The 10,933-nt window shown below is 42.5% G+C and overlaps 1 non-coding gene across 1 annotated transcript; it reads left to right on the top strand.

Annotated features, from left to right (window-relative positions):
- The first annotated feature begins 1,305 nt into the window (after positions 1-1,305).
- Trnat-ugu (transfer RNA threonine (anticodon UGU)) lies at positions 1,306-1,380 on the top strand. Its single transcript has one exon. It is a non-coding gene; the product is annotated as a tRNA-Thr (tRNA).
- The last annotated feature ends 9,553 nt before the right edge of the window (positions 1,381-10,933 follow it).

Genomic DNA, 10,933 nt, shown 5'->3' with positions numbered 1-10,933 from the left:
AAGTCACAAATCTTGCAGTGATGAATTAATCTCTCGTAATCTTGAATGTCGAATCCGGTGACTTTGAAAGCTAACTTGGAACGGAGCTACAAAGACTTGATGGCAGCAATGACTGAGCTGCAGATGATGACTAACATCGGCGCTGGCTGACCACTGAGCGCGGCTACGAACTGTAGACTGGCACAACTGCACTACACTCCTGCTACACATGAAGTGGCCTAGTGGTGCCTCGCGGCGAGCATAAGTACTGTGACTGTCTGTGTACTCTTTGGCTAACACAGCCGTTCTTCTGTTCCGTTTATCGAGAGAATCGCATCCGGCAGATCGGTCTCTCAGGCGGCAGTGTGGTCGTATGACTGACGACTTCACAGATTTCCTATTGTGTAAGTAAGATTCTAGTCAAGTCAAGCTTTCTCTTTGATTATATATGACGGTAGTATCTGTTCCCGAAAGAACAGTTACCGTGGATGACCATGCAGCTTTGCTAGAAATGAAATGATAATTAAATGGACACCCTAGCTGCAAACAGGCGTTGATGTACTTCATTGGGGACATGCTGAAAATGTGTGCCCCGACCGGGACTCGATCCCGGGATCTCCTGCTTACATGGCAGACGCTCTATCCATCTGAGCCACCGAGGACACAGAGGATAGTGCGACTGCAGGGACTTATCCCTTGCACGCTCCCCGTGAGATACACATTCCCAACATGTCCACACCACTACATTCGTAGTACGCCTAATAGATGTTTGCCCATCATACTCATTATTAGGCGTACTACGAATGTAGTGGTGTGGACATGTTGGGAATGTATATCTCACGGTGAGCGTGCAATGGATAAGTCCCTGCAGTCGCACTATCCTCTGTGCCCACGGTGGCTCAGATGGATGGAGCGTCTGCCATGTAAGCAGGAGATCCCGGGTTCGAGTCCCGGTCGGGGGACACATTTTCAGCATGTCCCCAATGAAGTACATCAACGCCTGTTTGCAGCAAGGGTGTCCATTTAATTATCATTTCAATTCTAGCAAAGCTGCATGGTCATCCACGGTAACTGTTCTTTCGGGAACAGATACTACCGTCATATATAGTTAAATATGGCTTCCTGGCCATTGACCTTCTTGTGCGATCGCACACGCTATGCCCGAACTCGTACGGGACTTGGTAGATTAATCTGCCAGGAGTAATGAGTATGATGGGCAAACATCTATTAGGCGTACTACGAATGTAGTGGTGTGGACATGTTGGGAATGTATATCTCACGGTGAGCGTGCAAGGGATAAGTCCCTGCAGTCGCACTATCCTCTGTGCCCACGGTGGCTCAGATGGATAGAGCGTCTGCCATGTAAGCAGGAGATCCTGGGTTCGAGTCCCGGTCGGGGCACACATTTTCAGCATGTCCCCAATGAAGTACATCAACGCCTGTTTGCAGCTAGGGTGTCCATTTAATTATCATTTCATTTCTCTTTGATGCTATAGCGTAAAAGCATTTTAGTTGTGCATAGTCGAGTGCATAGTCGAATGCCCTAACAAGTTAACAACAGATCCCCATTGCATGTCTTCTGAAATTTAAGTCACCGAGAATTTCAGCTGATGGGCAAAATGTAGCACTCTCTGTAGAGAATCCGTTACGAAGGTCGTAATAGCTTAGCAATAAATCCTATCACACAGTAGTCTCTCAAATACCTTTGAAAACACTGGCAGCGGAGGGATGTAGCGCCACGCAGAGTGGCCGAGTGCTTTAAGGCGCCATGTCACGGATTGTGCACACCCTCCCGCCGGAGATTCGAGTCCTCCCTCGGGCATATATATATATATATATATATATATATATATATATATATATATATGTGTGTGTGTGTGTGTGTGTGTGTGTGTGTGTGTGTGTGTGTGTGTTGTTCTCAGCATAAGTTATTTTAAGTAGTGTGTAAGTCTAGGGACCGATGACCTCAGCAGTTTGGTCCCATAGGAAATCACACATTTGAACATTTCATGGGGCGATAGCTGTATATTACACGCCTCTCTTCACTTTCGTGGAGTGGCATAGCTATGGCATGTTTAAGCCTGTATGTTGTCATTTACTGTTTACACAAATAGCACTATATGAATAGGTCTGCACATGGCTTTAAAATCCTTCTTGATACACCAGTGTATCGAGAAGACTAAGAGTTTTTAATTTCATGATTTTTTTTAGTTTCCTTAGGAGTTATACTTTCGAAATGAAGAGCTACCATTGGTGTGATTTGCGTATGAATAAGTAGCTCACTGGTTTTTGTGGGAGGTTGTTTGGTTATTCTGGTCTGTGCCGTTACCTGAGGAACGTGACATCCCTGCTTGATCTGATTTTATGTGCCTATTTGTCTAATTTCTTATAATGTTATACATGCTTTCACTCTATTGTTTGACTAGCCGATTGTTTGTGCATAATGCACGTGTTTGGCCTTCCTAAACCTACATATTAGAATTTTACAGCAGTTCTTGTAATGCAATTTTCCTACTAGGTTAGTATTAGTCCTCTGTTCTGTCTTCTTTGGTACTTATTTAAATACCAATGGCTGACCATTCTGAGAAAACTATTTCTAAATATACTAACACATTTAGAATTTAATGTTCTGACTTGTTTAACTTGAGTGTTACCATTTACTGTTTTGCAGCTTGCAAGGTTTAAAGCTGTCAGAATGACCATTTGTTACAGCCTGAAATTTTACATCACTGTAATCTGTGGAGTATAAGAAACATATTACCAGTTATGGTCTCCCTGTAGCAATATACTAGTGTTGGGAATGAGATGATAGGGAAGTATAAAGTCGACAGTAAAAATTATAACTGTTTATGGCTTTTATTTTCGAAAGAAAGATAATGTTAAAATCACCACATACTGCATTTTCTCTGTTATTCTTATAAAGTTTTATGAGAATTGATTCCAGCTGAGAAAGAAAGTTTTTGACGTTTCCTAATGTGCAATGTAAATGTTATTCATATGATGGACTGAGTTTCCAGTTGGAGTATGACACCACAGCATTCAAAACGCTAAGTTACATCTATTGCTTGTGGCATGAGAGTATTGTTCATGTAAATTGCCACCTAATCTTGTCCCAAATTGGTCCTACATTAGTGCGAACATATTCAATAAGTATTTAAATCAACTTGTTTAATTTTTGTAGCTTGTAGGAGATGTTCAGTTAAATCTGCGGTGGTTGTATCTGCTCCAGCAATTTTTGAAGGAAAAGCAGAACCGCATCTCTCTTATTTAAAAGACTCCTTATATTGTGAGGAAATATTTTTAAGCAATACAGTTTTCCTGTTGTATCTCTGACAGGCTCCATAATGCTACATTTGACAAGGGAGGTATTATTATCTAAAGTATAACATTTACTCTCTAATTTTCACTGTACTTTAGCCTAAAAAAAGGTCTTTCTCGCGTATTAACGATAACTGGAATACACTGTAGTAAAAACCACTATTTCTCTTTTTTAGTAGCAGTACAACATTTTGTACCACATCCCCTGTATTTCACATAAAATTATTGCAGGTGCTTGTTTCGACCAGTTTTTTTTATTTGTTGTGAATTTTCTTCCAGTGGCATTCAGATAAAGACTATGTCTAGTACGAAATCTTTGACCAGCACCACTGATATCCAGAACATAATACGTTAGGGATGTACATGACGACAAAGTATCTCCAAAATCGATTATTGGTGAGACTGCGCTGTGACACACTACACGGCGACAGATCAGGTCCATAACATTCATTTAGTGTTAGTGTGAAAACGTTGGCAGTCAGATTTAGAGCTTCCTGGAATCGTGTTCTCTTACCTTTTCTTGTCTGCGAGGTGCTTATCGGATTAAAAGTTTGCGGGAGAGGCGCCTGAGTGCTTCGTTAACCTAATAACTAAGTTAATAAACCAGTTTTCCCCGTAATGAAGGGTCATATTTTCGTAGATGCAAAACACACACAAGAGCGCTAGCGTCTAGTTTCGTAACCCTTCACACTGTTAATGGTACAGGACTCCGTCTGCCGAGGCGTACTCGATAGAAGCAACTTTTTTATGGCTTCTGATGAACGCGAAAAGCTATAAACAAATATTCAGCAGCAGTAAATTAAGAAAATCTGTTTGCACAAGCCAAATAATAATCCGTAATAAAATACTAACTTATTTACCAATTTTAAATGTACCAGCTCCCTAAATAACGTCTGGTTAAAGTATTAGAGGCGAAAAAATTCTGTTTCAACAGGTACACGGATTTCACATTGTGAATGCAGTACTGTTCTCGTTAATATTACTTCATGGCTGAACCTAATGGTCATTACATTAGTGTAATCTCTACTAATCATGCTGATTGTACTACGTTGTGCGTTTAAAAACTGGAGTATTTTACAGGAAGAATAAGAGACACAGCGATAAAGCATTATTTCCTGCAAATGTGTGTTCACTTTGTATTATAAAATCATAAAATCTGTAGTTATAAAGGTCTTAAATGGATCCATTATCTACAACGTTGACTGAAAATGTATATTAAGAACACCTCCTCTGACAATTTCTCCGACATGTTGTTGCAGTGATGAACTGCACTGTTAAACGTTATCATCACACAAATTGAAACAATCAGTAGTAATATACACAATTTTTTGGGTATGAGTATGGAAGAAATCCACATACAGCGCCTGTATACATGTCTCGATCGCTTCTTAACCACTTACATCTAAATAATTTTCTATAGACAGTAGAACGAAAACCATTGGGTGTCTGGTTAGTTTCTAGCTTGATGATAGCGAAGGGATAGCACACAAATTGTGCTACTAGGAAAAGACCATGGCCTTGCGCTGTACTGCCTAACTTCTCTTTGCTGCAGGATCCTTGAACATATTCTCAGTTCGAATATAATAAACTTTTTTGACACTGAGAAGGTTATGTGCACGAGTCAGCTTGCATTTAGAAAGTATCGCCCGTGCGAATCTCAGCTTGCCAATTTCTCAGATGACATACTGAGAACTATGGATGAAGGACAACAGGTAGCTTCCATATTTCTAGATTTCCAAAAATCATTTGACACGGTGTCCCATTGCAGGCTATTAACGAAGGTACGGGCATATGGAATAAGTTCACAGATAAGTGAGTGGCTCTAAGACTTCTCAAAATATAGAACCCAGTATGTTGTCCTCGACAGCGAGTGTTCATCACAGAGAAGGGTATCGTCAGAAATGGCGCACAGAAGTGTGATAGGACAGCTATTGTTCTCTATACACATAAATGATTTTGCTGACAGGGTGGGTAGCAATCCGTAATTGTTTGCTAATGATACCGTGGTGTACGGTAAGGTGTCAAAGTTGAGTGACTGTAGGAAGATACAAGACGACTTAGACAAAATTTCCAGTTGTCGTGGTGAATGGCAACTAGCCCTGAATGCGGAGAAATGTAAGTTAATGTGGATGAGCGGAAATATCAAATCTGTAAGTTCGGATACAGTGTTACTAGTGTCCTGCTTGATACAATCAAATCGTTTATGTATCTGGGCATAACGTTGCAAAGCGATATGAGGTGGAACGAGCATGTGAGAATTGTGTAGGGAAGGCGAATGGTTGACTTCGGTTTATTGGGAGAACTTTAGGAAAGAGTGGTTCATCTGTAAAGGAGACCCCATATAGGCCGACTGCTACGGTCGCAGGTTCGAATCCTGCCTCGGGCATGGATGTGTGTGATGTCCTTAGGTTTAAGTAGTTCTAAGTTCTAGGGGACTGATGACCACAGATGTTAAGTCCATAGTGCTCAGAGCCATCTGAACCATCAGACCCCATATAGGACGCTGGTGCGACCTATTCTTGAGTATTACTCCAGTGTTTGGGATCCGTACCCACTCGGATTGAAGGTAAACAATGAAGTAATCTAGACGATGGCTGCCAAATTTGTTACCGGTATGTTCGAACAACACGTGTTACGGGGATGCTTTGGGAACTCAAATGGGAATTCCTGGAGGGAAGGCGACGTTCTATTCTAGAAAAGCTATTTAGAAAATTTAGAGAACCGGCATCTGATGCTGACTTCCGAACGGTTGTACTGCCGCCGAAATTCATTGCGCGTAAGGATCATGAAGATAAGATACGAGAAATTAGGGCTCATACGGAGGCATGTAGACTGTTGTTTTTCCCTCGCTCTATTTGCGAGTGGAACAGTAAAGGAAATGACAAGTAGTGGTACATGGTACCCTCTGCCACGCACCGTACCGTGGCTAGCGGAGTATCTATGTAGATGTAACTGTAGATGAAGAGGTAAGAAACATCACGATATTAGTTTTAACTGGCATAAGAAACAATGCGACACCGGACTCGGATTCTGAGAGTGTGTCATCCTATTCATTGCGCGGCATGAGCCTGTCTTGGTGTTCTAGTATATTCGGCTTCGTACAAGTAAGCGAAAAGTGTTGCGGATGTAAATGCGACACAGACCGCAAATAGCGGGATCAGTCAAGTCTTGCCGATATCGTCGGTCGTATGACTCAGAACCTCTCACGCGCCGTTGAATTTCCTACTGCGTTCTCCAGTTTATACAAGTTGTCAGGTTGTTGAGTAGCTGTTTGTGGTAAAGGCCGCCTTGTGGCTTGCTGTGTCTCAAAATATTAGCCGTGTTGAAATTTTCTATTAATGCAGTAGACAAAGATCAGAGCCTTGAAATGACACAGTCCGTTACTGAGGCTGTAGCATTCAAGTCCGACATCGATTAAGGCCATGCTAGGGTCGTCCTTTACAAAACTGCGCTACGAGTACCTTCCCCATGATACTCTAATGAGAATTTGTACTCCGTATTTAAATTTGATCCTCCCATAAACCTTTCACGTGTGTCTAGCAATAACTTTCCAGCGTACTTTATACTCTGTTTTCTTGAACTTCAAATTTCACTATCGATGGTGTTACTATTTGTGTTTACAATATCATTGGAAAATATTCCCTTCATTTGCGTGACAAACTGAAGAATCTATTCGTCAGAGAACTGCTGTTAAATAATTTAGCAACACTATGAAAATGAACTTCCATTCCTCAAATAAACATGTGTTCCTTAGCTTCCCATCGTTTCATTGTCACATGTTATAGTTTTACTCAACGGAAACGGAACAAAGAGACATTGGAATTAACGCCGTTGACAACACCGTTAAGTGCATACTGGACAGAATAGCTATGAAAAATACGTTATACGTGTAGTTCCTGAGGGCAATATACGAATTTTCAGTGTTATTTCCAAATATTTTTATTGTAGATTTTAAACCAAAAGATTTATTTTCAAACAGGAAGAATAAGCAAGTGCCTTCACTTTATACTACTGAAGAGCACAAAATAATATACTTTTATGCACTATTTTTCAAATAAAATTAATGTTGTACAGCAATCACTAAATTTTAATGGGGAATAAGCAGTCTTGCCCTTGATATATAGGGACCGATGACCTCAGTAGTTTGGTCCCATAAGGCCTTACCACAACTTTCCAAAAAAGTTCAGATTTAAGTATGTGGTCAGGACGATAGCAGGACAACTCATGTGAATTAGTCAGCACTTGAAAAGTAGTTTAAATATCTGAACCATGCTGGCACAGGTCTAGGTACTACTTTGACTGAAGGCGACGAGACGGTGCATTGAATGCAGTATACAACAAATTTTTGAAGGCGATGAGACGGTACATTGGATGCAATATAAAATAAATTTCTTTTAATTCACATCTATGGTCTCAAACTTATATGTCCTCCGACAAGCGGTTCCATGCCCAATACTTGTATTGTATAGTATTTTATTTTAACCGGGGGCCTAGAAACAACGGAGAGGCTCCGTCCCCTCCGCAGCCGCAGTGGTCCACAACCCCACGACGGCTACCGCAGTCCACTTCACCACTCCGCCGCCCCACACCGAACCCAGGGTTATTGTGCGGGTCACACCAGGCGAGTGTAACCCCTATGTTTGCGTGGTAGAGTAATGGTGTGCACGCGTACGTGGAGAACTTGTTTGCGCATCAATCGCCGACATAGTGTAGCTGAGGCGGAATAAGGGTAACCAGCCCGCATTCGCCGTGGCATATGGAAAACCGCCTAAAAATCATCCACAGACTGGGCGGCTCACCAGACCTCGACACAAGTCTGCCGGGCGAATTCGTGCCGGGGACCAGGCGCTCCTTCCCAATCCGGAAAGCCGTACGTTAGACCGCACGGCCAACCGGGCGGGCCGTGCCCAATGCCTGCTTTATTTTCGTTGACAATCTTTCCACTTTAATCACTCGACCCCTCTGTTATATATATCCTCCTTATGGCTTTACCTACTATAGAGTTTTCTTACGTTGTGCGAATAACTAGTGTTCTCTTGCCGATTCTCTGTCTATACAATATATGTACTTCATTAACTAGGCAATCTTCCTCTTGCACTGGTACGGTGTTTTATCATTCTTTTCTTGGAACGGTGTACCGCAGGGTAGGAGGGGCCGTCTGGCGGTAACGTTCCTACAACCACCTCTCGTCTTTGCGGCGTTCTGGCAGTAGTGCCAACAGAGGGCGTTGATTATGTACAGTAATCTCCTTTTATTAATTGGGCTTCCTTAGCTATTCGTTTTGTAATTGTTTTATATTATTGTGTGCACTCGGAAAGCTATTTATTCTTTACGTCATTACCTAAAATATCGCCATTAGCGTGTATCAGAATTAATGTCACTTAACTTTTTCTTTTTTAACAATCAAACTTTTGTCGTGTTTTAATTGTTTTGCATTTTATAGCTGTAATGACTTTTATACCTTATAAGCCGACGACAGACTTTACTAACTGTATGCCTCTTTTTATTTGACATCGTACAATTATCATTGATGAATATGTGCACGCCTGCATTAGCGACATCTGGCGAGGTTGCAACACCAACATTTCGTGGCTACTGTACGGCAGTTCGTTTTGAACAGTAATGCTGCTGACAAGATAACTCTTGTGTGTACTGTTATTTATACAGATGAGACAATGCCGGCGTTGATTTTGCGTTCAGCTTTTGACAATGCCACTATGGTTCCAATATATTAGGACATGCTTTTACAAAACAGGTATGTCTCGTCATATTTAGCGTGCATAATTTTCATATATATATATATCATTAATACCTTTTATCATAGTCTGTTTTATTTTTTTAAGCTGTAGACAATCTGCTAACTGTATTTTTTCCATATTCTGCTGCAGAACTGTTGACTGAAACCGGTAGCATGAGAACCTACAAGTTTGTGACCATGGACGAGATATAAAAGATCATTCTACATTGTCGGGTCAGTGTTCCATTTGCGACCGTGTCGCAGCTTGTAGGAATACTGTACAGATGGGATACCCGCTCCATTAAACCTCTTTGCGTTGATAGCCATACGACATTTTTGTTGCACGAAATATCAGTGGTTCTTCATACTGCATTGTACCACGGAGCTTTGTGTCTTCTCCTTGCTACACACATCCACAGGAACATCCATCCAACACTGTGCTTGACGATACAATATCGCCGAGATTGTCCTTGACGATACACTATCTTCGAGACTATGCTTGACGGCACGGTACCACCGTACAACAGCGGCAGCTCACATCACTCCTTCTACAGGCTTACAGCTATCACGCGACCCAACTTTACCAACTAGACTGAGTGCACTCTTCAGTGGCCACGATACAATTGATTTTCCGGCTTAGCGACCACTTCTCTTGTAGAATCTTTATATTTATTAAAAACGGAGACTTTCCAACTGGTTTTCCTTCCTAACGCCACATTACTCACACTGCCTATAAGCACTATGCAGGTACCAACAAATTTACTCTAATAGTTACCATAAATCCAATTCCTGATAAATAGTGGCCCACTTAGGAGGAGAGGAGAAATTGAAATGAAACGTCGCAGGTTGAAATGGAACGTGATTTTATTTCTGACTGGTTCTTGACACTGTCCGAACAGGCCTTGGAAGGCCAAATGTTACCAACCGACTTCCGTGTCTTCCTCACCGATAGGTGTCACTAGATGCGGATATGGAGGGGCATGTGGTCAGCACACCAATCTCCCAGCCGTTGTCAGCTTTCGTCATCCGAGCAGGTACCTCTCAATTAAGCAGCTGCTGAATTGGCCTCACATGGGCTGAGTGCACCCCACTTGCCACAGCACTCAACCGAATTGTACGATGACCCAACCAAGTGTTAGCCAACCCCAGCAGCCCTTGACTTCGGTGTTATCACTGCAGCAAAGCCGCTGACCGATTTTTTTTCAGCGATTACTGAATCAAGTCAAAGACTATATGAAACGGGCACGATGAGCCAATTTATCAGTATGAGATTGCAGCCACACTGCACACAGGGGCAAACTGATTGGTTGGGGAAGGTGCCATAAAGCTGTTGAGCCGCTCCTGAGGCAAGCCGGCCCACAACTCTTGTAACTGCTCCTCGATATCCTGTAGAGGGGCTATGAGATGGCGTTGGGTTCCAAGCTGGTCCCACACACGTTCCATTGAAGACAGATTTAAGGATACTGCTGGTCATAGGACAACCTCAAGATCATGTATACAGTTCATAGTCATGTGACATATGTAGACGAGTACTACCCTGTTGTAAAATGGTACCTCCATGTGTTCACACGAAAGGTAACACCTGAGGAGGCATGATGTCTTTTGGCATACCGTTGTGTGATACTTCCGTCACTCACTACCAGCCATGAGCAGAAGTCATGAGCCATACTTGATAGCTCCCTACTCCATGGCACCAGCAGCAACACCGCTGTGCCTCTCCAAAACACTGCTAGAATGGGATCTCCGTCCAGTTCACCTACGGCACTACAGATCGTCGATTCGTCCCTGAGCACAATGTGCCGCCATTCACCTGCAGTCTGTGTTTCCGCCGGCGGGGGTGGTCGAGCGGTTCTAGGCGCTACAGTCTGGAACCGCGTGACCGCTACGGTCGCAGGTTCG

Source organism: Schistocerca serialis, chromosome 8 (genome assembly GCF_023864345.2).
Source record: "Schistocerca serialis cubense isolate TAMUIC-IGC-003099 chromosome 8, iqSchSeri2.2, whole genome shotgun sequence".
In the NCBI taxonomy this organism is placed as follows: Eukaryota; Metazoa; Arthropoda; class Insecta; order Orthoptera; family Acrididae; genus Schistocerca; species Schistocerca serialis.
This window is presented reverse-complemented; position numbering and strand designations above follow the sequence as displayed.